Source organism: Gracilinanus agilis, chromosome 2 (genome assembly GCF_016433145.1).
Source record: "Gracilinanus agilis isolate LMUSP501 chromosome 2, AgileGrace, whole genome shotgun sequence".
NCBI lineage: Eukaryota > Metazoa > Chordata > Mammalia > Didelphimorphia > Didelphidae > Gracilinanus > Gracilinanus agilis.
This window is the reverse complement of record NC_058131.1, coordinates 364,134,419-364,156,683: the sequence shown is the minus strand read 5'-3', so window position 1 is coordinate 364,156,683 and position 22,265 is coordinate 364,134,419. Positions and strand designations below refer to the sequence as shown.

The 22,265-nt window shown below is 41.4% G+C and overlaps 1 long non-coding RNA gene across 1 annotated transcript in view; it reads left to right on the top strand.

Annotated features, from left to right (window-relative positions):
- LOC123237491 overlaps nucleotides 1-22,265 on the top strand; it is a 52,125-nt gene that overhangs the window by 26,029 nt on the left and 3,831 nt on the right. The window contains exon 2 of the long non-coding RNA XR_006505470.1: nucleotides 14,669-14,730. This is a non-coding gene — a long non-coding RNA (uncharacterized LOC123237491). The remainder of the gene's footprint in view (nucleotides 1-14,668; nucleotides 14,731-22,265) is intronic.

The window sequence follows — 22,265 nt, the reverse complement described above, 5'->3', positions numbered from 1 at the left end:
GAGTACATGGAAGGGAGTAAGATATAAGAAGACCATAAAGGTGGAAAGGGACTAAGTAATGAAGGTCTTCGTAAGCCAATTTTACATTTGATCCTAGATGTAAAAGGGAGGCCTTGGAGTTTATTAAATGGGAGGAGTGGTGATATGATCAGACCTGCATTTTAGGAGCATCAGTTTGACAGCTGGAATGGAGAGCGGCTTCTGAGGCAGGGAGACCAACCAACAGGCTATTGGAATAGTCCAGGCATGGGGAGGGGGATGAGGACCTATACCAGGGTAATGGCAGTTGTCAGAGGAGAGAAGAGGGCATATTCAAGGGATGTTATGAAGGTAGAATCACAAGCTTTGATAACTGGTTTGTATTGTGGGGGCAGAGGGAGCTAAGTGTCAAAGGAAAGTCTAAAGCTGTGAACCTGGGTGCCTGGAAGAATGGTGGGACTCTTGACCATAATAAGGTTGTTAGGAAAAGGAGAGGATTTGGGGGGGAAGATATTGAGTTCAGTTGATATATTGAGTTCAGTTTTGGATGAGGTGAATTTAAGATACCTGTGGGACATCCAGTTTGAGGTCTCTAATATTCTCAGAGAGTTAAAATAACTTGCTCACGGCTGCACAGGTAGTTAAGTGGCTCCCCAAAAAAGACTTCACATATAGCCATAGACATAGAGTAGGTCACTTAAGGTCAGCCCAGCTAGTATAAAGAAGATCATCCCCTGGTGCTTGGCCTTGGGATGGTGATGGATTTAGGGGAGCAAGGGGGGGGGGAGCTGTAGCACATCATGGAGAAGGTCTACTAAGGTAGAGAAAGTTATGACTTATTAAGACAAGCACGTTTCCACAGTGATGAGATCAGGAGACTTCATCAGAGCCTGGCCTTTTTCCCATGGATTCCAGTTTAAGAAAGGAGTTGGAATATAATCAAGCAGACCTCATCTTCTCCACAGATAAACTTCCCAATATGACTAAAAGAACAGCTTGAATGAAACGGGAGCCAAGGAACAAATACTGTTTGTCCATCCCAAGATGAGTTAGAACCCACATTGACTTTAGTCAGAGAGAGATAGCTAAACTAGGTCACATGAGCAATAGGGGAAAGGATGTGTGGTTCTTTCGGGGAAAGTTGAGCTTTTGTAGACCACTTTGAGAAAGTATGGTAGACCCATAAAATTGCAATCTGTTACAAAATGTATAGTGTTTCCTACTTACTTCCTGTCTATGAAAGCTAGAGATATGGACTTTACACCTTCGTCATATTATGAAGTGCAGTCAGTCTTACACGCGTTGCTTCTCTGTAAGATAGTGTATGTGGGGAAGAAAAAAAAAGATAAGATACTAAATGTGGCAGTGCTCCAGACATGTGACATCAGCAGAACAGAACTGCTGGTGTGTTAGTTTTTCAAGGTTAGGTATCTTTCATAACTAGAGAAGGTTGGTGGGAGTATGACCAACTGTGTTGGGAGAGGGCATACTTTGAGGCATCCTATGAAATGACCTGTAAGTTTCTTTTTAGGGAAAACTGATCTTAGTTATTGGAATTGATCGCCATCAACTAGAATCTGGAGTAGAAATGGGGTGTTTCGTGCAGTAGAAAACAGCATTAGATTTAGCTGAAAGAGATTTGGTTTTTATATGTCTCAGCTCTCCTACTAAAGAACTGATAAATAGAAATAAGTAAGACATAGTTTTATAGATGTATAGATATCATTTTGTTCCTTAAAAAAAATCCTCGCCTTATGTCTTAGAATCAATAATAGGTTTTGGTTTTAAGGGAGAAGAGTGGTAAGAGCTAGGCAGTTGGGGTTAAATGACTTGCCCTAGGATCACATAACCAGAAGTGTCTGAGGCCAGATTTGAACCCTGGACTTTCCATCTCCAGACTTAGCTTTCACTGAGCTGCCGAGCTGCCCCTACGTATGTCTTTTTTGTTAAACGATGCCTTCTCCAATCAGAGGAGGAGAAGGAAGAAGGGAGTTACTTGAGCATTTAATGTAACAAATGAATTTATTAAAATATTTTTAAAGAGAAAGTTACTCAAACTCTGAGTTTCACTCAGTCAATAAGGATTTATCAGGTGCCACCTATACACCGCTGGTATTAGTACTGAGACCCGAAGATATAAATAAAAAAGTGAAAACAGTCCTTATCCTCAAGGAGCTTAGAATATGCTGAGCAATCTAGAACATTCACAGATAAATACAGGATAATTACAAAATTAACATGCAGCAACTGCTGGTGAGGAACCTAACAACTGGGGCAAATCAGGAAAGGCCTCCTGAAGGAGATGCTCTGAGTCTTGAAGGGAACCAAGGCAGGAGGTACTGAGGCATAGAGGCTAACGAGAATGTAATACATAGGGAGTAGCAAGTAGACCAGCCTGGCAGGATACAGAGCATGTGGAGGATAATGGTGTGCAATCAGACTGGAAGGATAGGCTAAAGCCAGATTGTGAAGGGCTTTAAAGGGAAAATACAAGTTTGTCATTTATCTTAAAGCAAAGAGGAGCCACTCTATGCTTCTTGAGTAAGAGAGTAATGTGGTCTGATGTGTATTTTAGGAATTTTAGGAATATCAATTTGACATCTATATGGAAGAAGGATTGGAGAGGAAAGCCTAGGTCCACTGAGATGGGTTAGGAGGCTATTGCGGTAATTCAGGAAAGAGATGATGAGTGCCTCAACTAGGGTGACTATGGTACTAATATAGAGAAGGAGAATGATGGGAAATATATCAAGATACAATTGACGAGTAATGGAATGGATTTGAGGGGTGTAAGAGGGAGTTCTGATTGAGGATAATAACTAGATTGGGATCCTGGGTGACCAAAGGAGCAGTAGAGATAGTGCAATTGGCAGGAATAGGGAAGTTAGGATGAGGGGGAAAGAAAAATGAATTTAATTTTAGACTTAGTGACTTTGTCAGGTGGGCAGCTGGAGATTTGTCCCTGGAGCTCAGGAGAGAGATGGAAACTGGACATGTAGATTTGGGAATTATCTTCATAGAGTTGAATGTGAGTGATAAGACTATGCAGAGAGAAAGGAGAGGTCTCTGAACCAAGTATAAAGGGTGGGGATGTAAGAGCGATCCTGCAAAGGAAGCTCAAGGATTGTTCTGACAGATAGGAAGAAGCACTGCATAGCGGCAGGAGAGTCTAGGAAGGGAAGAACTTGCAGAAGTGGTAGGAGGAAAAGAGGTAGACAATGATGGCAGATGCTGCAGAACAGCTTAGGGGGGAAACCCAAGAAAAGAGCACTGGATTAGAAATCAAAATCACTAGTGGTCTGAGAGATAAGCAGCTTCAGTCAAGTAGGAGAAAATTGAAACTAGAGGTTAAGGATATGAGAAGTGAATGGAACATGAGAAAATGAAGGCAGCTTGATGGGGAATAGAATGAAATAAAGGTTCAAGGATTAGAAAGATCAAATCATACTAGAAGATGACAAGCAGAAGCTAAAAAGTTGAGAGCAGAAGGGTTTATGGGAAAGGGTAAGGTGTCAGAGAAGGCAAGAAGGGACAGAATCAAGGGCACAAGTAGAGAAACTGGCATTGGCAGGGAAAGGGGCCACCTCAGCCTAACAGACTGGAATAATGAGAGAGTGGCAAAGATGCTGAGGTTTCCTTACCTATAAAATGAAGATAATGCTTAAAAACTCATAGGACTTTGGAAAAAGAAGATTGTTCTCTCTCTGGACCTCAGTTTCCTCATCTGAAAAATAATAGATTTGGACTTGATGATCCTTAAATGACTTGTTTAGAGTTATACCAGGAAGTAAATAACAGAGTTAGGTCAAAAAACAAGTACTTTTAACTACAAATCCAGTGTCCTTTTCTCTCAGTACTACCAACTTTACAAAAGAGAATCAAATGAGGTGAAGTACTTCGTAACATTAAATAAATCTGGGCCAGAGCTTAGGCCTGTGACTTCATTAATAGAAGGAACTCCCAGGAAATGAAACATGCTTTGCCAATGCAGAGCCACCTTCTCTGCTACTTACTTAGAGAGCCCAATTCAATAAATATTTATTAAGCACCTGCTAGGACAGGGAGATGGCAGGATAGAGTGCCAGTCCTGGAGTCAGGAGGACCTGGGTTCATATGTGGCCTCAGATACTTTTTCTAGCATTGTGACCATGGACAAGTCATTTAACCCCATTTGCCTAGCCCAATGATGGTGAACTTTTTAGAGATGGAGTGCCCTGTCTAGCCCCTTACCCCACACTGGGGAGAGAAGAAGTGCTCCCATTGGGCCAGTGGGCAGAGGGGTGGGTCGTGTGAGAAATTTCCTCAGCCAGTAGAGAGGGGGAGGGGAGTGGCTTGAGTGCTCTGTTCTGCTCCAACTCTGCTGCCTGTGAGCCTCCCCCTGTGCACTCCCATTGGCTGCTGGGGAGAGAGGAGGGGAAGTGAAAAAATGTCCTTTGGCACACTGGAGAGGGGGAGGGGATCAGTCCCTGCCCTCAAGGAGTTTACAATCTGATAAGGGAGANTTTTTTTTCTTTTTTTTTTTTTTAATTAAAAACCCTTACCTTCCGACTTGGAGTCAATACTGTGTATTGGCTCCAAGGCAGAAGAGTGGTAAAGGTAGGCAATGGGGGTCAAGTGACTTGCCCAGGGTCACACAGCTGGGAAGTGTCTGAGGCCGGATTTTGAACCTAGGACCTCCTGTCTCTAGGCCTGGCTCTCAATCCACTGAGCCACCCAGCTGCCCCCAATTGCTATCAGTTTAAAAGAAAGACTTAAATATTTTGGGGAGTTGTGGTTTTAAGAGTTCAAATGTGCTATGTAGCTTCTGCTTCCCCCACCTTCCTCTCCCTGTTTTCTCCATCTCTACCTGGTTAGCTGCTGGGTAATGAATTTTTTGGCCAGAATAACTCAATGAAACCATTGCAGGCTACATCAATTTATGTGAGGTGGAGATTCCATTTATTCATTTGTGTATACGTATGTGTACACACATATATACATACAGACACGGAGATACATTTACACAGAGACAAAGACAAGAGAAAGATGAGAAAATAGAAAGAGAAGGAAGAAGAGAGAGAGGGAGAGATATACTTATATATAAAAAGAGACAGGGAGGAGAGAGAAAAAGGAGAGATGAGAGAAAGAAGAGGAAAAGAGAGGAAGGGAGGGAAGGAAAGAAGGAAGGAAGGAATGGGGTGGAAAGAAAGACACAGAGAGAGAGAACACAGTTCAGGACAATTGGTTGCTGAACGGTTCCAGTACATCTTGTCTTACTAAGAGGTACCCTCAGCACTTTGGGAAATTGTGACAAAACTGTCATCTGAGATTGTCTCTAACTGAATCTACTAGAGATGCCTTTTTTTTTTCTTATAAGAAAGTAGTTCCAATTTTATAATGAAAATCACTGGGGGAAAATAGGGTTCAGCATATCAAATTTCACTTCAATTCAACTTTATAGTGGCAGAATCCCAGAGCTAGAAGGGGCCTTTGAGACCCTTGAGCTCTAGGTAAATGTGTGACTAAGAATCCAGTCTCTGCTTGACAACTTCCAATGTGGAGAAACCTACTGCCTCTTGAAAGGCAACTCCTTTCTCTCTTGGGCTGCTTTTCTGCCATGCTGAAATCTGTCTTTTTTTTTTTTTTTTTTTTTTTAACCCTTACCTTCCGTCTTGGAGTCAATACTGTGTATTGGTTCCAAGGCAGAAGAGTGGTAAGTGTAGGCAATGGGGGTTAAGTGACTTGCCCAGGGTCACACCGCTGGGAAGTGTCTGAGGCCAGATTTGAACCTAGAACCTCCCATCTCCAGGCCTGGCTCTCAATCCACTGAGCTACCCACCTGCCCCCTGAAATCGTCTTTCTACAGCTTCCTTCCCTTGCTCTTAGTTCTGTCCTCCAGAGCCCATCGGAACAGTCTAATGTCTTTCCCTCTTGGCAGCATTTCAGATGCTTTGAAGGTAGCCTGTATGTCTCCCAGATTTTCTCTTCTCCAGGTTCAATACTCCCACTTTCTTCAACTCATCTAAGTAAACTGAAGCTTCTCTATGTGCTTTCTAAAAATGCCCCTGGAACAGAATATGTTATTCTAGGTCTCTAATACAGAATTCTAGATTCAAAACCCTAGAGCCATCTAGGTGATGAAGTAGATAAAGTAGTGGACCTGGAGTCAAGAAGACCAGAGTCAGCCCCAGATATTTCCTGGCTAAAGGTGTAAAGAAGTCATTTCACCTCTGTTTGCCTCAGTTTTCTCAACTGTAAAATGAAGATAATAATAGCATCCACCTGACAGGTTGTTGTGTGAAAAAAAACACATGATAATATTTGTAAAGCACTTAGCATAGTGCCTGGCACATAGTATGCACTTCATAAATGCCTGTTGTCTTCTAGATGTGGCCTGACCAGGGCAGAGTAATTAAGCAAGCAAGCAAGCATTTATAAAGTGCCTACTATGTGCCAGGGACTAGAAATAGGCAAAAATGAATTCTATCCTGAAGGAACTTACATTCTCTTGGGGAAGATACTGTGAACCTATGTTCATGAATTAAGTATATATAAAATTATATACAGCAAAGAAGGGACAGGTAAGGCTTCATGTAACAGGTAGCACTTGAGCTGAATTTTGAAGGAAACAAGGGATACCAAGAGGTAAAGGGAAAGAACGAGGGTGTTGTAGGTATTGGGGGGGTGGGGTCAGCCAATGTAAGATACCGAGAGAGAAGATGGAGTGTCATTTGGGAGAAACAGCAAGAAGACCTGTGACTGCATTACAATGTACAAGAAGATAGGATGGGGCCAAGTTGTAAAAGGCTTTAAAAAGGATAACTGTGTAGAGGATGACTTGGAATGGGGGTGGAACATGAGGTAAGAAGGGAAGGGATAGATGAAAAATAAATATTTAACACCTATGATGTGTCAGGCACTATGCTAAGCTCTTTTTACAGTTTTATCTTATTTGATCCTCACGACAACCCTGAGAGGCGAGTGCTTGTATTTTAATTTTACATTTGAGGAAACTGAGGAAAAGAGCAGTTAAGTGACTTGGCCAAGGTCACAGTAGGTGTCTGAAACTGAATTTGAACCCAGATCTTCCTAACTCCAGACCAAGCACTCTATCCAGTATTCCACCTCGCTACAATTAGGAGGCTATTGCAGTGATCTAGGTGGAACTATCATCTCCTTAGCTTCTCTTGAATCCACCTGTGGCTACAGGGTATAGTCACTAGATAAGGCAAAGTGAAGGGAACACAACCAGGAGAATATTGTATGCAGTATTGCAACTGTGGAAGACTTAGCCTCTCTGATCCATATGACGATCCATGCAGTTCCAAAGGACTCATGGTGAAAAAGCCTGTCCACCACTAGAGAGAGAAGTGATGAACTCTGGAGTGTAGACTGAAATGTTTTTTCACTTTTTCTTTTCAACATAGCTAATAGTTTTGCATGACTTCGTGTACAGTAGATATAATGTTGCTTGCTTTTTCAATGACGGAAAGGAAGGATTAGAGGGAGGCAGAGAATTTGTAACTTAAAATTTTTTTTTAGTGTTAAAAAAAATTTTTTAATCAAAACCTTGGTTAAAAAAGAATTTATCCATTTGGTAAACCAGAAGGCAAATTGTGTTTTATAATATGTTCTTTGTTAGGAGACTGTTTTTTCACATAGAACAGAAGAGCTGGAAGAAGCATTGGATTTAGGGTTGTAAAGGATCTTAAGGATCCTCTGATGCAATTCTTTCCTTCTACAAATGAGGAAACTGAGGCCCAAAGAAGTGAAATAATGAGCCCAAATTCACCCAGGAAGTAAAGAACAGAGCTGGGATTTTGACTTGATTTTCCAGTTGTAATTGATAGCTTTTTCTACTTTGCCATGTCCAAGACCTGATTCTGCCATTAATTAGTCACAATATCTTAAGCAAATCACTTGACTGCTCAGCCTGTTTTCCCATCTGTAAAATGGAGATAATAGTACAGGTATCCCTTCCATATCACTGGAGCAAGGGGCACAACACCCCCACAATCTGGGAAATCCACATAGATTTTTTTGGCCCTCCCTTTGTACCAGAGAAGAAGTCTGAATTTTGTTCTTTTTCTTTTATGGGATTTTTACAATATCTTATTATAAAACTATATATAACAGTACACATACATCTTGTGCATTTATGGGTCACTAAACTTTTTAAGATAATTTACATTTCTAGCCTTTGTCTGTTGTCTGCTGGCTTTTGTGTTCTTTTCACATACTTTAACAACTTTGAAAAAGAAATTGTGCATATTTGTGTTATTAGATTAAGATATGTTGATATTATACAATACTTATATTTTATGCATTTCTGAGTTTCTAAACTTTTTCTGTTATCTGTTGGCCTTCATGTGTTGTCTGTGGTTTCTGTGAAACTCCCCCCAAAATTTCCACTTCATTTCTTATGCAGACCCGCAATATACCAAAACCACAATAGAGAAAGTCGCTGTGTAGAAGGGATACCTGTACTTGTATTACTTCACTAGGGGGATCTGCAGATCAGAGGAGAATATGTATATAAGGTTCTTATGTACACATTGGCAGTGCAATATACACATAAACTAGTATTAGTTTCCCTTTTCTAAAATCCTATTCTTCTGTCTTATCATGATATGGAGAATGGCTCTAGATTCCGCAGAGCTCAAGCTCTAATGAATGCTCTCAGCTAGCCTAACAGTAGGCATTCAGATGCCTAAAGACTAGCTACTAAGTTGAACTGGTATGAGTCTAGTAGCAGACTACATCTGTCATTCGAGGACTGTATTTATGTTGTCCAGGGCAGATATGGAGTGAGACATTGCCAGAAGGTTGCTTCTTGCATGATGGACTTTTGTGGTTGAAGCAAGCCATCTGCTAGGACGTGAGCAGGTTTTAGTCTGTGAAATGAAGAGTCATGTGTGTTAAATGCCACAAATGGCTTTTTAAACAATAACAAAAGGGGACTGAGAGTCTTTTTTTTTTTTTTGTCCTTAGAGCCATGATATTAAGTCAAATTGAGATATCCCCTGCTTTCGTTTTAAACTCATCTCTTCCAACATAGCTTTAATTTTTATTTTATTATTTATTTATTTTTAGATTTTTATTTTGAATTATTATTTTTTAAACCCTTACCTTCTGTCTTAGAATCAATACTGTCTTTTTTTTGTCCTTAGAGCCATGATATTAAGTCAAATTGAGATATCCCCTGCTTTAGTTTTAAACTCATCTCTTCCAATGTAGTTTTAATTTTTATTATTTTATTATTTATTTTTAAATTTATTTTTGATTATTTTTTTAAACCCTTACCTTCTGTCTTAGAATCAATACTGTATATTGGTTCTAAGGCAGAAGACCGGTAAAGGCTAGGCAATGGGGGCAAGTGACTTGCCCAGGGTCACACAGCTAGGAAGTGTCTGAGGCCATATTTAAAACCAGGACCTCCCGTCTCTAAGCCTTGGCTCTCAATCCACTGAGCTACCCAGCTGCCCCCCATTTAGTCTTTAAAAGGCAAAAAGAACACACTTTCTATTTCATCTTCTTCATTAAGAACTATAATTGAATTTCCTCTTGTTCTTCTGTGGGTTGTGAGTAAAGCACTTGGTGAACCTCAAAGGGCCAGATTTAAATGGGAGACATCGTGGCTGTTATTGATGATTATAGGAATGAAGCAATTTGTTCCAGGCTGAATGCCCCCATTTCATTTAACCTCTTTCCCAACTCATCGATCCCTGGAATTGCTCTCATACAGGACATATCCGGTGTGTCTGCGTCCTTCTTACTGTGAGGTGACCAAAGTTGACATGATACTCTACTTTAAGGAGGGGCTGACTAATTTGGAACACAGTGGAAGGATTACTTCCTGTCCTTGGCATGCCATAGACCTATTAATTTATCCTTGTCTCCTGCTGGCCTTTGTCACAGTGGCATTGTATTGCTGATTCATTTGGCCCGTGGTCAGTTGTGACATCCCACCCCCACCCCAAGGTCTTGGTGATATGCTTTTGTGCATCCGGCTAGTGTTTGTGATACTAGATTTTTAGCCCTTTTGAATATCATCCTTCTCAAGTTACTACTCAAGGTCATTTGGATGTTGGTCCTCTCTCACCCAGAGTCCCCAGCTAAGTTAGTGTCCTCTTCAGATTTGACAGACATCTTTTTGGTCCTCTCATGAAAGTCATTAACAAAGATATTGCTTAGAGTGGACATATGGACTACTATCCATGTATCGTGGGGAGAGTGCCAGACTAAGAGCCAAGGAAGAGAGGTGGCATGAGGTAGAAAGGAGAACACTGGGCTAGGTATGGGAAGACCACAGTTTTGAGTTTTGTCACCTAAGCTAGTTAACACAGGGTAGAATAATTCACTTCAGGGAGCCGGAGTTCCCTCCTCTACAAAACAGGAATAATAAAATTATACCATCAACTCAAAGGATGACTGTAATAAAAATCTCAAGGGTGAACTAAAAGGGATTCATCATTCTCCTCCCCTCCACACATCGATACATCAGACTTATTCAGTAGTAGTAGTGTGATTGAAACCAGGGGTTTCGATGTGAATATATTGATGGTGGGAATTCAGAGTCTTAAGGTAATCAATCAAGCTGGATTCCTGAGACCTATAGAATCTTGGGACTAGGAGATCATAGAGTTCAAATCCTGCATTTTCCTGAAAAGGACATTGAGCCCTATAGAAGAAATGTGATTTGCCCCAAAGGCATGGGACAACATTTTTAACCTAGATTTGAAAACTTGTCCTTGGATTCCAAGTGTGGTTCCTTCATTAAGGTGCTATTTCTTTGTATCACTTCCCCATTATCTGCCTGTCTCCCTTTCCTGCTCTGGTTGTATCTGTATTTATTGTAGTGCCTTGCTCAATGAATACTTAGGGTACTTAATAAATACTTGTTGAGTTGAAATGTACCTGGAGAGATTCTCTTCTCCCTTCTTTGGATGACCTGCCTGCTCAAGTTCCTAAAATAAATTATTTCCACTATAGTCAACACCCTTCCCCTGAAGAGCAAAAATAGCTTATCCATAGGTCAGCAACAACTGGTTCTCTTCCATGCCCCCGCTACTTCCACTCACATCCTGACCTGGCATGTTCTTTTCTCTCCTGCCAAACTGAAGGGCAAAAAAGTAAAAAGTTTTCAATCATGGTACCATAGGCAGCATGATCAAGTGAAGAGGGGCCTGCTCTTGGAGTCCAGAAAACCTGAATTCAAGTCCTATCTCTGATAGATTTTGACAGAGCCTAGGCAGATTGTTTCTTTCAGTATTCTCAGACAACTTTCTATGATTATAAGGTGTTGTGGTTTGTTGTTTTTTTTTAAAACCTTACCTTCTATCTTAGTTTCAATTTTTTTTTCTTTTTTCTTTTTTTTTTTTTTAAACCCTTGTACTTCGGTGTATTGTCTCATAGGTGGAAGATTGGTAAGGGTGGGCAATGGGGGTCAAGTGACTTGCCCAGGGTCACACAGCTGGGAAGTGTCTGAGGCTGGATTTGAACCTAGGACCTCCTGTCTCTAGGCCTGACTCTCACTCCACTGAGCTACCCAGCTGCCCCTTAGTTTCAATTTTAAGAAGTAGAGCAGCAGAGGCTAGGCAATCAGGGTTAAGAGACTTGCCCTAGGTCACGCAACTAAAAAGAGTCTGAGATCAGATTTGAGCCCAAGTCCTACCAACTCCAGGCCTGATACTCTATCCTCTGTGCTATGTAGATTAACTATCCCTTTATGATTATATGTGGAGAACAGTTTTCTTCCCTAGGAGTTGTTTAATGCAACAAAATAGACCTGGTTAGAAGTTAGCTTGTAGAAGATCCTAAATATCAGACTTGAAAGTTTGTAGTTTACCTTTTTTTTTTTTTTTTTATTTTTATGGTTTGCCTTTTAGCTCAAAGATTCCAAGCCCTAAAATAAATAAATACATGCATACAAAAACCACATAAAATAAATAAACACACACACACATATAATAGGATAGAGATGGAACCTATGATTTTAATGGTATGGAGAACTCCTCAGTGAGGACCTATGGTGGAAGCTCTCTTCTCTGCAATTGATAGCCTTAGAGATTTGCTGAGAGCATGAGAAGATAAAGGACTTACCCAAGGTATAAGAGCCCCCCTTTTCCATTGCATTTATTTATTTTTTAATTCTGAACTTTAAAAAAAAACCCTAATAAAATAAGTATTTCTATGTATACTGGAACAAGAGAGAAGTTGTTCATAAAACTGCAAATCCCTATTGTATAGTTAGTTTCAATTCAGCTTGTCACTTTTAAACTGCCCTAATCATGATTCTTTCCAACCTTCCTTTTATTCTCTTCTCATTAGGAGAGGTGTGGATGGAAGGGATGGAAGACAAGAATCCTAGTCCTAATCACCATCTCCTTTCCACTCCCAGTGGAAAAAAAAAGAGAAAAGTTAATACTTGTCACCAATGTGAATAATCAAACAAATTAACTTACCACATTGGTCGTGTCAAAAAAAGTATGTCTCATTTTTCATCTCTCTCTCTCTCTTTTTAAAACCCTTATCTTCCATCTTAGAATAAATACTGGGTATTGCTTCCAAGGTAAGGGTTAAGCAATTTTCCCAGGGTCACACAGGTAGAAAGTGTCTGAGGTCAAATTTGAACCCAGGATCTCCCATCTCTAGACCAGATCTCAATCCACTGAGCCGCCTAGCTGCCCCTTCTTCATCTCTCTCTAAATCATTTCTCTGTCAGAAGATTGACAGCATGCTTCATCATCAAGGACCCAGGTTTTTGTGTTGTTTTTTTTTTAAACCCTTAACTTCTGTGTATTGACTTATAGGTGGAAGAGTGGTAAGGGTAGGCAATGGGGGTCAAGTGACTTGCCCAGGGTCACACAGCTGGGAAGTGGCTGAGGCTGGGTTTGAACCTAGGACCTCCTGTCTCTAGGCCTGGCTCTCAATCCACTGAGCTACCCAGCTGCCCCCAGGGACCCAGTTTTAATGTCAGATCATTTCCCAACTCCCCCACAGGATAATATAACAATTGTTCTTTAAATATCTTTTGATTGAGAAAACACATAATGAATGATACAAAAGTTCTTATGAATTCAGTGATTCTTTTAAATGATTATGTATTTTATGAATCAGAACAGGAGCTACATACATTTTTTAAAAAAAAAGTTTATACCTAATTGTACAAGATATTGAATCTGTAGAATGTTTATTTCTGGATTTGCATATGAATGTATAAATCCTTTCTAGCATTTCAATGCCCTTCCTCCCTCCAAGCCCACTACTATATGTGATGGGGGTGGTGGAGAGAGATCCTAAAAACTTTTGAGCAGAGGAGTGACAAGATTAGAACTGTACATTAGAAAGATTACTAGGGCAGTTGTATGAATGAATGACAAATGGAAGAAACATGGTGGCAGAAGGACTGGTTAGAACAGGGGTCGGCAACCTTTTTGGCCATGAGAGCCATAAACACCACATTTTTTTAAATGTAATTTCGTGAGAGCCGTACAGTGCTCACAGTGCCGCTCCTGTAACAGTGCCTGAAAAAAAATGGACTTTATGGCTCCTGCAGAAAGAGCCATATCTGGCCCTCAAAAGAGCCAGATATGGCTCGAGAGCCATACGTTGCCAACCCCTGGGTTAGAAGGCTGATATTTCAGTATTCCTGATGAGAAACGTTGATGAGGAGCTAAACTGAGGTGATGGCCGTCCATGTGGGTGGAAAAGCAAGAATGGATGGGGGGAGGTGTAGCTGGGTGGTAGCTGGGTAGCCCAGTGAATTGTGAGACAGGCCTGGAGATGGGAGGTCCTAGGTTCAAATCTGGTCTCAGACACTTCCCAGCTGTGTGACCCTGGGCAAGTCACTTAACTACATTGCCTAGCCCTTACCACTCTTCTGCCTTGGAGCCAATACACAGTATTGATTCTAAGACAGAAGGTAAGGATTTATTAAAAAAAAAAAATGGATACCAGTATTATAGGTGCAGAAGAGGTATTGTAAGCAGAATTCACAATTTTAAAAGACAGAAAAACACCAGCCTTTTATGTCAGAGGCATGCAGCTAGGTGGCACAGTAGCTAGAACACTGGTCCTGGAGTCAAGAAGACTTGAGTTAAAGTCTACCCTCAGATGCTTGCTATTACTGGCTAAATGACCTTAAGTAAATTACTTAACCTCTGTTTATCTCAGTTACCTCATCTATAAAATGGAGATGATAAAGCACCTACATCCTGGGGTTGCTGTACAAATCAAATGAGGCAATGTAAACTGCTTAGCATAATTCTGGGAAATCTAACTCATTCCCACTTCCTACTCTTTCTCCCTCAAAAAAAAAAAAAAAAAAAAAAAAAAAAGATCCTAAAGGGTAGAAATCATTTCTGTCATTTCAGCAGCCAGAAAAGTTCAATTGTTTCTGAAATACAAAATCCACCAAATATATTTTTATCATTGACCCAGACCTGATCTGGGCCTGGGCAGGAAGAGAGAAAGGAAAATAATGATGAAGACAGGGGAAAGATGAAAGGAAATGTCATACAATTATATAAACATTCCAAAAGAACAATTGTTGTCCTTGCCTGCCAACCCCCTGTGCCTCACCACAGAAAGGATCATGATTGGACTGGAATTGTAAGGGGAGAAATGACTGGTGATATTCATCCCCATGGGGAGGTGATAGATTGAAATGTCCTGCCTGGCTCATCCCTGCTGCTTTTCCTCCTTTCAGATTTGACATCTACCGGAAGGTGCCCAAAGACCTCACGCAACCAACGTACACTGGGGCAATCAGTGAGTACCAGTCTAACTTCCTTTGCCTTCCTTGGCTCCTCTCAGACTCACATACTCCCTTCCTTCCTAACATTTTTCTTACTCTTGGGAATGTAATGCAGGGTTGCAGCAATAGTTTTTTGCTTTTGCAAGTTCAACTGTAAGCATTCAGGGCTTTACAGCCATTATAGGAATTATAGAGACTTTAAAGGATGGGGAAAAGAGGAGATTCCATGTTATATGGTGGCCAGCTCTTAGCTGGAGAGCCACTTCATAGTCCTTTCAAAGACTCTATATGTGACCTACTGAGCTCCCTTAGTGCCTCCAGTTCTGTTCAGACAGACGCACTCCCCCTCCTGAAAGTCAGACTTTAGTTGACAATAAAGATGTTAGTGGTAGTCAGTATGTCCACACTTGAGCATCCGAATGCTAAATGCCAGCGGGCATCTGAGCCCTTCCTTCTATCCAGCATCTCCGCTACAGCCTGGGAAAGCCATTAACTCTGTGTACCATTTTGTGTCTAGGAGCCCTGTGTGGTCTTGGTGCTTCCAGATGAGAGGATGATAGAGAACTCTTGACAGAGTATATTTTACAAAATTCAGAGTTGGAATGGAGCTTAGGATAAGGTCCACCACCACTCCCTTCATTTTAATTAGTAATAATAGTGGTTCACATTTACAAAGCGTTCAGATAGGAAACCCAAGGTCCAGAGAAGAAGATTTGGATTATTAGGGGAGCTCATTTTTTTTTCTTTGTTCTCGGGATGTTTATTATATTTAGCTTCATGTTTCTGCTGCTCCATGACCTGGGGAAACAGATGAGGGGAGATAAGGAGTGACTTATGAGAGTAAAGATGTTTGAAGGGTAGGAATTCAGGCCTTACTAGCTACCCACTTAAGTGAAGACTAGGAACCCTAGTAGTATATGGCTTTTTTAAAAAATTATTAAACATTTATTAATATTCATTTTTAACCTGTTTACATACTTTATGCCCCTACTTTCCCCTTCACCCCCTGCTCTCCCCCCACCCATGGCCAATGCACATTTCCACTGGTTGTAACATGTGTCCTTGTTCAGGGTCTATTTCCAAATTGTTGTTAGTTGCATTGATGTGGTAGTTTCGAGTCCACATCCCCAATCATGTCCGCCTCAGCCCATGCATTCAAGCAATTGTTTATCTTATATGTTTCCTCTCCTGCAGTCTTTCCTCTGAATGTGGGTAGCATCTTTACCATAAATCCCTCAGAGTTTTTTTTGTTCGTTTTTTTTTTAATTAAAAACCCTTATCTTCCATCTTGGAGTCAATACTGTGCATTGGCTCCAAGGCAGAAGAGTGGTAAGGGTAGGCAATGGGGGTCAAGTGACTTGCCCAGGGTCACACAGCTGGGAAGTGTCTGAGGCCAGATTTGAACCCATGACCTCCCATCTCTAGGCCTGGCTCCCAATCCACTGAGCCACCCAGCTGCCCCTATGCCCATGTCTTTGATCAACTCAAACTATTCAGAGTCAAGGGACCAGAAAGCAGACCAGTGAAGGAGTAAGGGGAAAGACAGTCAAAACCTGAGGACTCCATGCTCCCAGTCCACATATTAAACCCATCTCTGTTTAAATTGACATAGAATCTTAGCAACTATCCAATCCAACTTCCACATTTTACAGATGAGGTAACTGAAGGCCATGGAAGACCTAGGATTTGCCCAGAGTCAGAGTCACCCTGCCAGTTAGGGACCACCCATGATAGGACTAGAACCCCAGTCTCTTAACAGGTGTGTGAATTGTGAAAGACTTTGGTATTTTAGGAGATAGCACTGGGGATTAGGGGATGAGAGATAGCATTGCTCCTCTGTTCCTTGTGAGCACTTTAAATGCGTTGTCTCACTCTTGAGCAGGTTCAATGACCACCTTTCCCATCTCTTCTCCATTCTTTCTGTTCCATTTCCTAAAACTGGTTCTATTGCAAGGGTCGGCAACCTTTTTGGCCATGAGAGCCATAAACGCCACATTTTTTAAAATGTAATTTCGTGAGAGCCGTGCAGTGCTCACAGTATGTGCTCCTGTAACAGCACCTGAAAAAAAATGGACTTTATGGCTCCTGCAGAAAGAGCCATATCTGGCCCTCAGAAGAGCCAGATATGGCTCAAGAGCCATATGATGCGGACCCCTGGTCTATTGGGTAGGGGAGGAGACAGTAGGTCAGGAACAGTGGGACAAGGACAGCTGTTCTGAGGAACAGTGGGACAAGGGCAGCTGTTCTGTATTTCTTCATTTTTTCCCTTGTCTCTTCCCTTCCGCAACCCTCAGTCTAAAGGACTGAGCCTCCCAAGTCTGAGGAACCATAATCCTTATGTATCTCTTCATTTCAGCCACAGTCAGGATAAAAATGTAGCTAATTTTAACCTTCTTCATACATCTCCATTCATAAGTAATTTCAGCAAACTCATGAAGGAATTAAAAGTGGAAGATGGCATGCTTTGATCTGTAACGGATCAGACTCCAACAAATGAATCTTATTGTGACTGTGATACATGTGGAAGAGCACTTTGGGCTCCCACCTGAAAGAAGGCACAGGCTGGGAGGTTTCAGTCCTTGTGTTGTCTGGAAGAAGGGATTGTTTAAATGCCAAAGACAATAACAACAGCCTGGGACTGGGCTCTGTTCTTAGTAAGCTCTCTCTTTTTTTTAAACCCATATTTTCAGTCTTAGAATCAATATATTGTCCCAAGGCAAAAGAGTGGTAAGGGATGGGCAATCTGGGTTAAGTGACTTGCCCAGGGTCATACAGCTAGTGTCTGAGACTAGATTTGAACCGAGGACATCTCTAGGCTTGGCTCTTAATTGACTGAGCCACCTAGCCGCCCTTACCTAGTAAGCTCTTGGTAAACATTTGTCGATTGGGTGAATGGGCAAACCTAAGATTCATGGGGCTGACTGCATGGTACAGTGGAAAGAGTACTGGATTTAGAATCAGGGAGCCCAGCTTGGTCACTTCCTAGCTGTGTGAATTTGGGCAGACCCCCTAACCTCTCTAAAGTTAGCTCCTTATTCATAAAATGAGGAAGGAGGTGGCTAAAGGACTTCTAAAATTCCTTTTAGCTCTAGATCTTGATCCCTTTATAGCACCAATAATCTACTGATTGATTAATTCAATGGCCCTTTTCAGTCATGCTATCCTTTTTCACTTCTCAGGAATAAATGTTCCAGAGAAATATGTTGACTGCCCCTACTGGTGGACACTTCCTCCTTTCTTAGTTTCAGAAACATCAGATGTCTCTCCTTCCTTACTTCCTAACTTAGCCTTCTTCATACATCTCCACTCATTAAGTAATTTCAGCGAACTCATGAAGGTAATAAAGTGAAAGATGGCTTCTCCTTCTTCATCACTGGTTGCTTCTTCTCTGCCCTTTTTCTTCATCACTTATCTTCCCATCCCCTTATCGTTAATGCCATTCTCATAACTCAATGAACACCTCCATGCATGTGCTTTCAAATCTTTTTTTTTTTTAAACCCATAACTTTTGTGTATTGGTTCCTAGGTGGAAGAGTGGTAAGGGTGGGCAATGGGGGTCAAGTGACTTGCCCAGGGTCACACAGCTGGGAAGTGTCTGAGGCCGGATTTGAACCTAGGACTTCCCGTCTCTAGGCCTGACTCTCAATCCACTGAGCTACCCAGCTGCCCCTTCTCAAATCTTAATAACAAATTTCCATACAAGTTTTCCTAAGTTATATGATCAGACTTATCTCCCTCCCTTCCTTTCCCTCTTATGGTATTGACAGGTGATTAAATCTGGGTTATACATGTATTAGCATGCAAAACCTATTTCCATAGAGAAATCTTGTCAGGTCACTCCTCTGTTTAAAAATCTTCAGTGTCTCCTTATTGACGTTTTGTTTTGTCTTTTGTTATTTCTTAGTTTTAGGTTTTTTTTTTAATCCTTACTTTCCATCTTAGATACTGTGTATTAGTCTCAAAGCAGAAGAATGGCAAGGTTAGGCAATGGGGGGTTAAGTGACTTGTCCAGGGTCACCCAGCTAGAAAGTGTCAGAGGTCACTGCCCCCTCTTTATAGGCTGGTAAGCAGAGTGCATGTTCTTTTTTTTTTTTTTTTTTCTTGAACCCTTACCTTCTGTCTTAGAGTCAATACTGTGTATTGGCTCTAAGGCAGAAGAGTGGTAAGGGTAGGCAATGGGGGTGATGTGACTTGCCCAGGGTCACACAACTGGAAAGTGTCTGAGGCCAGATTTGAACCTAGGACCTCCCATCTCTAGGCCTGGTTCTCAATCCACTGAGCTACCCAGCTGCCCCCCGAGCAGAGTACATGTTCTTGCACAATATTTAAGTCCCTACTTAAATTCTGACCACCTCCCCCAAAAACTTCCCTGACCTCCCTTGTCCGTTAGAGCCTTTCCCTTTGTTTCTCACACAGTGTTTCATTTTACATCTCTGCTTTTCACATATTGAAATACAGAAGCCCATGGAACCGAGGTTTAAAACACACCCCTAGTCTAACCCTTACAATGCTGCATAGATGTTCACTCTTGCTTGCTTGGAGGAGTCCATCGTGGAGCAATGGAAAGAGCCCAGAATTTAGTCAGAGGACTAGCTTTGAGACCACTCACGCAGAGGACCTTGGCAATTCACTCCTTGCTGGGCTCAGAAATAAGGGCTTTGGACTAGACGATTACCAATGATTGGATGGCTTTTCCAGCTCTAACAGTGAGTGGTCCTCACTTCACTGTGTTCCTTAGACTAACCCCGGAGAGCCAAGCGATTGTTTGACTCAACCCAGTTCAAGGGGAATGCAGTTCTACCATCAAAGGTATAAGTTCAGCTAAGCTTGATTAGAACACGTAGGTAAGGAAATAGCTAACGAGGCTTTCCTGTTCCAGATTGCCAGGGGCTGGTTCCAAAGCCCTTCCATTGGGCCCCAGCCCATGGCATCATCAGCCATTCTCCTGATGTAACTTCCCCTGGTGGTAACCAGCCCTGAATGGAATCTGAGTCAGTCTCTGACTCTGGGAGGCCAGTCACTCATCACTAGATTTCTGACCAAAAATGGATTGAAAAAGCTTTGATAAAAACCTTGGGCGTCAGAAAAGACCTTTTAGTTGAGAGTATTCACCACCTCCCCATCTGAGACAATTGGTTTGTGGCTCTATAGCCTGTCTTTCATGAAAACTCCTGGAATTATCTAGGACAGGCAACATTTTTTTGTACAAACACTCACATTGCCGTTAGAGGACTTTTTCCCTTATCCTGCTCCCATTTTCCAGTTCAAAGTTAGGAGTGGATATGTAGAGTTATGAAGCTAGAACAGTTATTTTTTGTATAGGTATATATCATATATACACACACATACAGGACATATAAATATGTATGTGTATAAGTATATGAAGTGATGATGGATGTGACAGGGGAGAGCAGTAACACTAGGAAAGGGAAATCAATAGCATCTTTATTCTCCCTAAATAACACGTGCCATTATTTTGGGTGTATGACTATTTTACCAGATCAAACTTCTTTTTAGGAATTTGATGCCACTTGTTGATGTTTGGCAAACTTAAAGCAAAATTGTTAATATGGTTACTATTAATAACTCATTTAATTTTGTATTTTACAAAGTACTTTCCCCATAATTGCTCTGTGAAATGGACTGATTAAGCTTTCTCCCCATTTTACAAATGAGTAAGTATGAACCCAGAGAAGATTAAGTGCCTTGTTCAATGCGATCTAGGTATTAAGTGGCATGACCAGGCCTCGGAAGGTTGGGGTTCAGGTCCAGGGCTCTTTTCATTATGCCATACTGTTTCTCAGTAGGGATAAGAATGCTCCATCCAATTTATTTTTCACAAGGCAGAACAAACAGGTTTTAAGAGGGAAAAATATATGAAGTTTAGTACTTTGTTTTATTCTTTAAAAATTAGCTGAAGGGACAACTGGTTGGTTCAGTGGATTTAGAGCCAGGTCTAGAGATGGGAGATCCTAGGTTCAAATCCAGCCTTAGACACTGTCTAGCTGTGTGACCCTGGACAGGTCTCTTAACCACAGTTGTTTAGGCCTAACTGCTCTTCTACCTTGGAAGCAATACATAGTATTGATTCTAAGATGAAAGATAAGGTCAAAAAATTAGCTACAATAGGGGAAGCTAGGTGGCACAGTGGACAGAAGGTCAAGCCTGGAGTTAGGAGGACCTCTGTTCAAATTTGGCCTCATATACTTCATAGCTGTATGACCTTGGACAAGACACTTAACCCCCATTCGCCTAGCCCTTCCCCTTCTCTCCTAGAGTTATCACTAGGACAAAAAAGTAAGGGTTAAAAAAAATTAGCTACGTCTTGCAGATGAGTTTATAAACCAAAATAGAAAGCCATTTCCAGTAAAACCCCAACCCATGAAGTTTTTCCCAAAGTTATCATAACTGAAACAGCTTTAGTTTGTATGTCAGCCTCCAAACACTTGCTTCTTCATATATTCATGCATTCCATTTGACTTAACAAAAAATGATTGTGCTCCTGCTGTGGCAAAGGACCCTGCTATTTATCAAGGGATTCAAGAAAGAATGGAAACATGGAGCCACCAGTCTAGTAAAGGAGAGAAAATACAACTATTAGAACAAAGGAGAATGTGAAAGTGCCTGGTTAGAGGCACAAGGTTGGGAGGTCAAAGCTGCGAGAGATTCCTTCACACTAGGGAATCAGTACTGGTTTTATAGACTAGGTGGCATTTGGGCTGGACCTCAAAGGACAGCTAGGACCAAGGAAGTTAGAATAGAGATAAGGACATTTCAGGCAAAGAGACCAGTGAGCAAAGGAATAGTGTCACGATCTCTTTTTTTGGTTTGTTTTTAATCCTTACCTTCTATCTTAGAATCAATACTAAGTATTCCAGGGCAGAAGAACAATAAGGGCAAGGCAATGAGAGTTAAGTGACTTACCCGGGGTCACACAGCTAGGAAATGTCTGAGGTCAAATTTGAACCCAGGACCTGCCATCTCCAGACCTGGTTTTCTATCTACTGAGCCATGTATCTGCCCCGACAGGAGCTCTTTTGACATATTTGAGAAACCTCAAAATATCCAATTTGACCAAAGTCTATAGTGGCCAAAGGAAGAAGAATGAAAAATAAGACTGGAAAGGCAAAATGGGACCAAATGTCAATAACAAAGAAATCTCAATAGGAATTTAGAGATATTCCCAGTCTTCACTTGGTGGTAGTTTTTTCTTCTGCTCCCCATTTCCCTTAGTGCCTCCTATTTGTGTGAAAATGCCACCCAGGAACTGAACTGAGCCTCAGGAGGAATACTCAGGAGGCTGCTTGGTATTTTGTTGGGCTTCATATATACATTCCTACTGAAGAGAGAGCAGGCCTGAATGGTGGCAGAGAGTCTGCCATTTCTGGTGGGACCTTTCATGGAATAGTGAGGATTGAACAGGTAGGATAAATTGGATTTTTGTCCTTAGATAAATAAAATAAATTGGGTTTTTGTCCTTAGGGAAGGAAGGAAGGAGGGAGGGAAGGAAGGAAGGAAGGAAGGAAGGAAGGAGGGAGGGAAGGAGGGA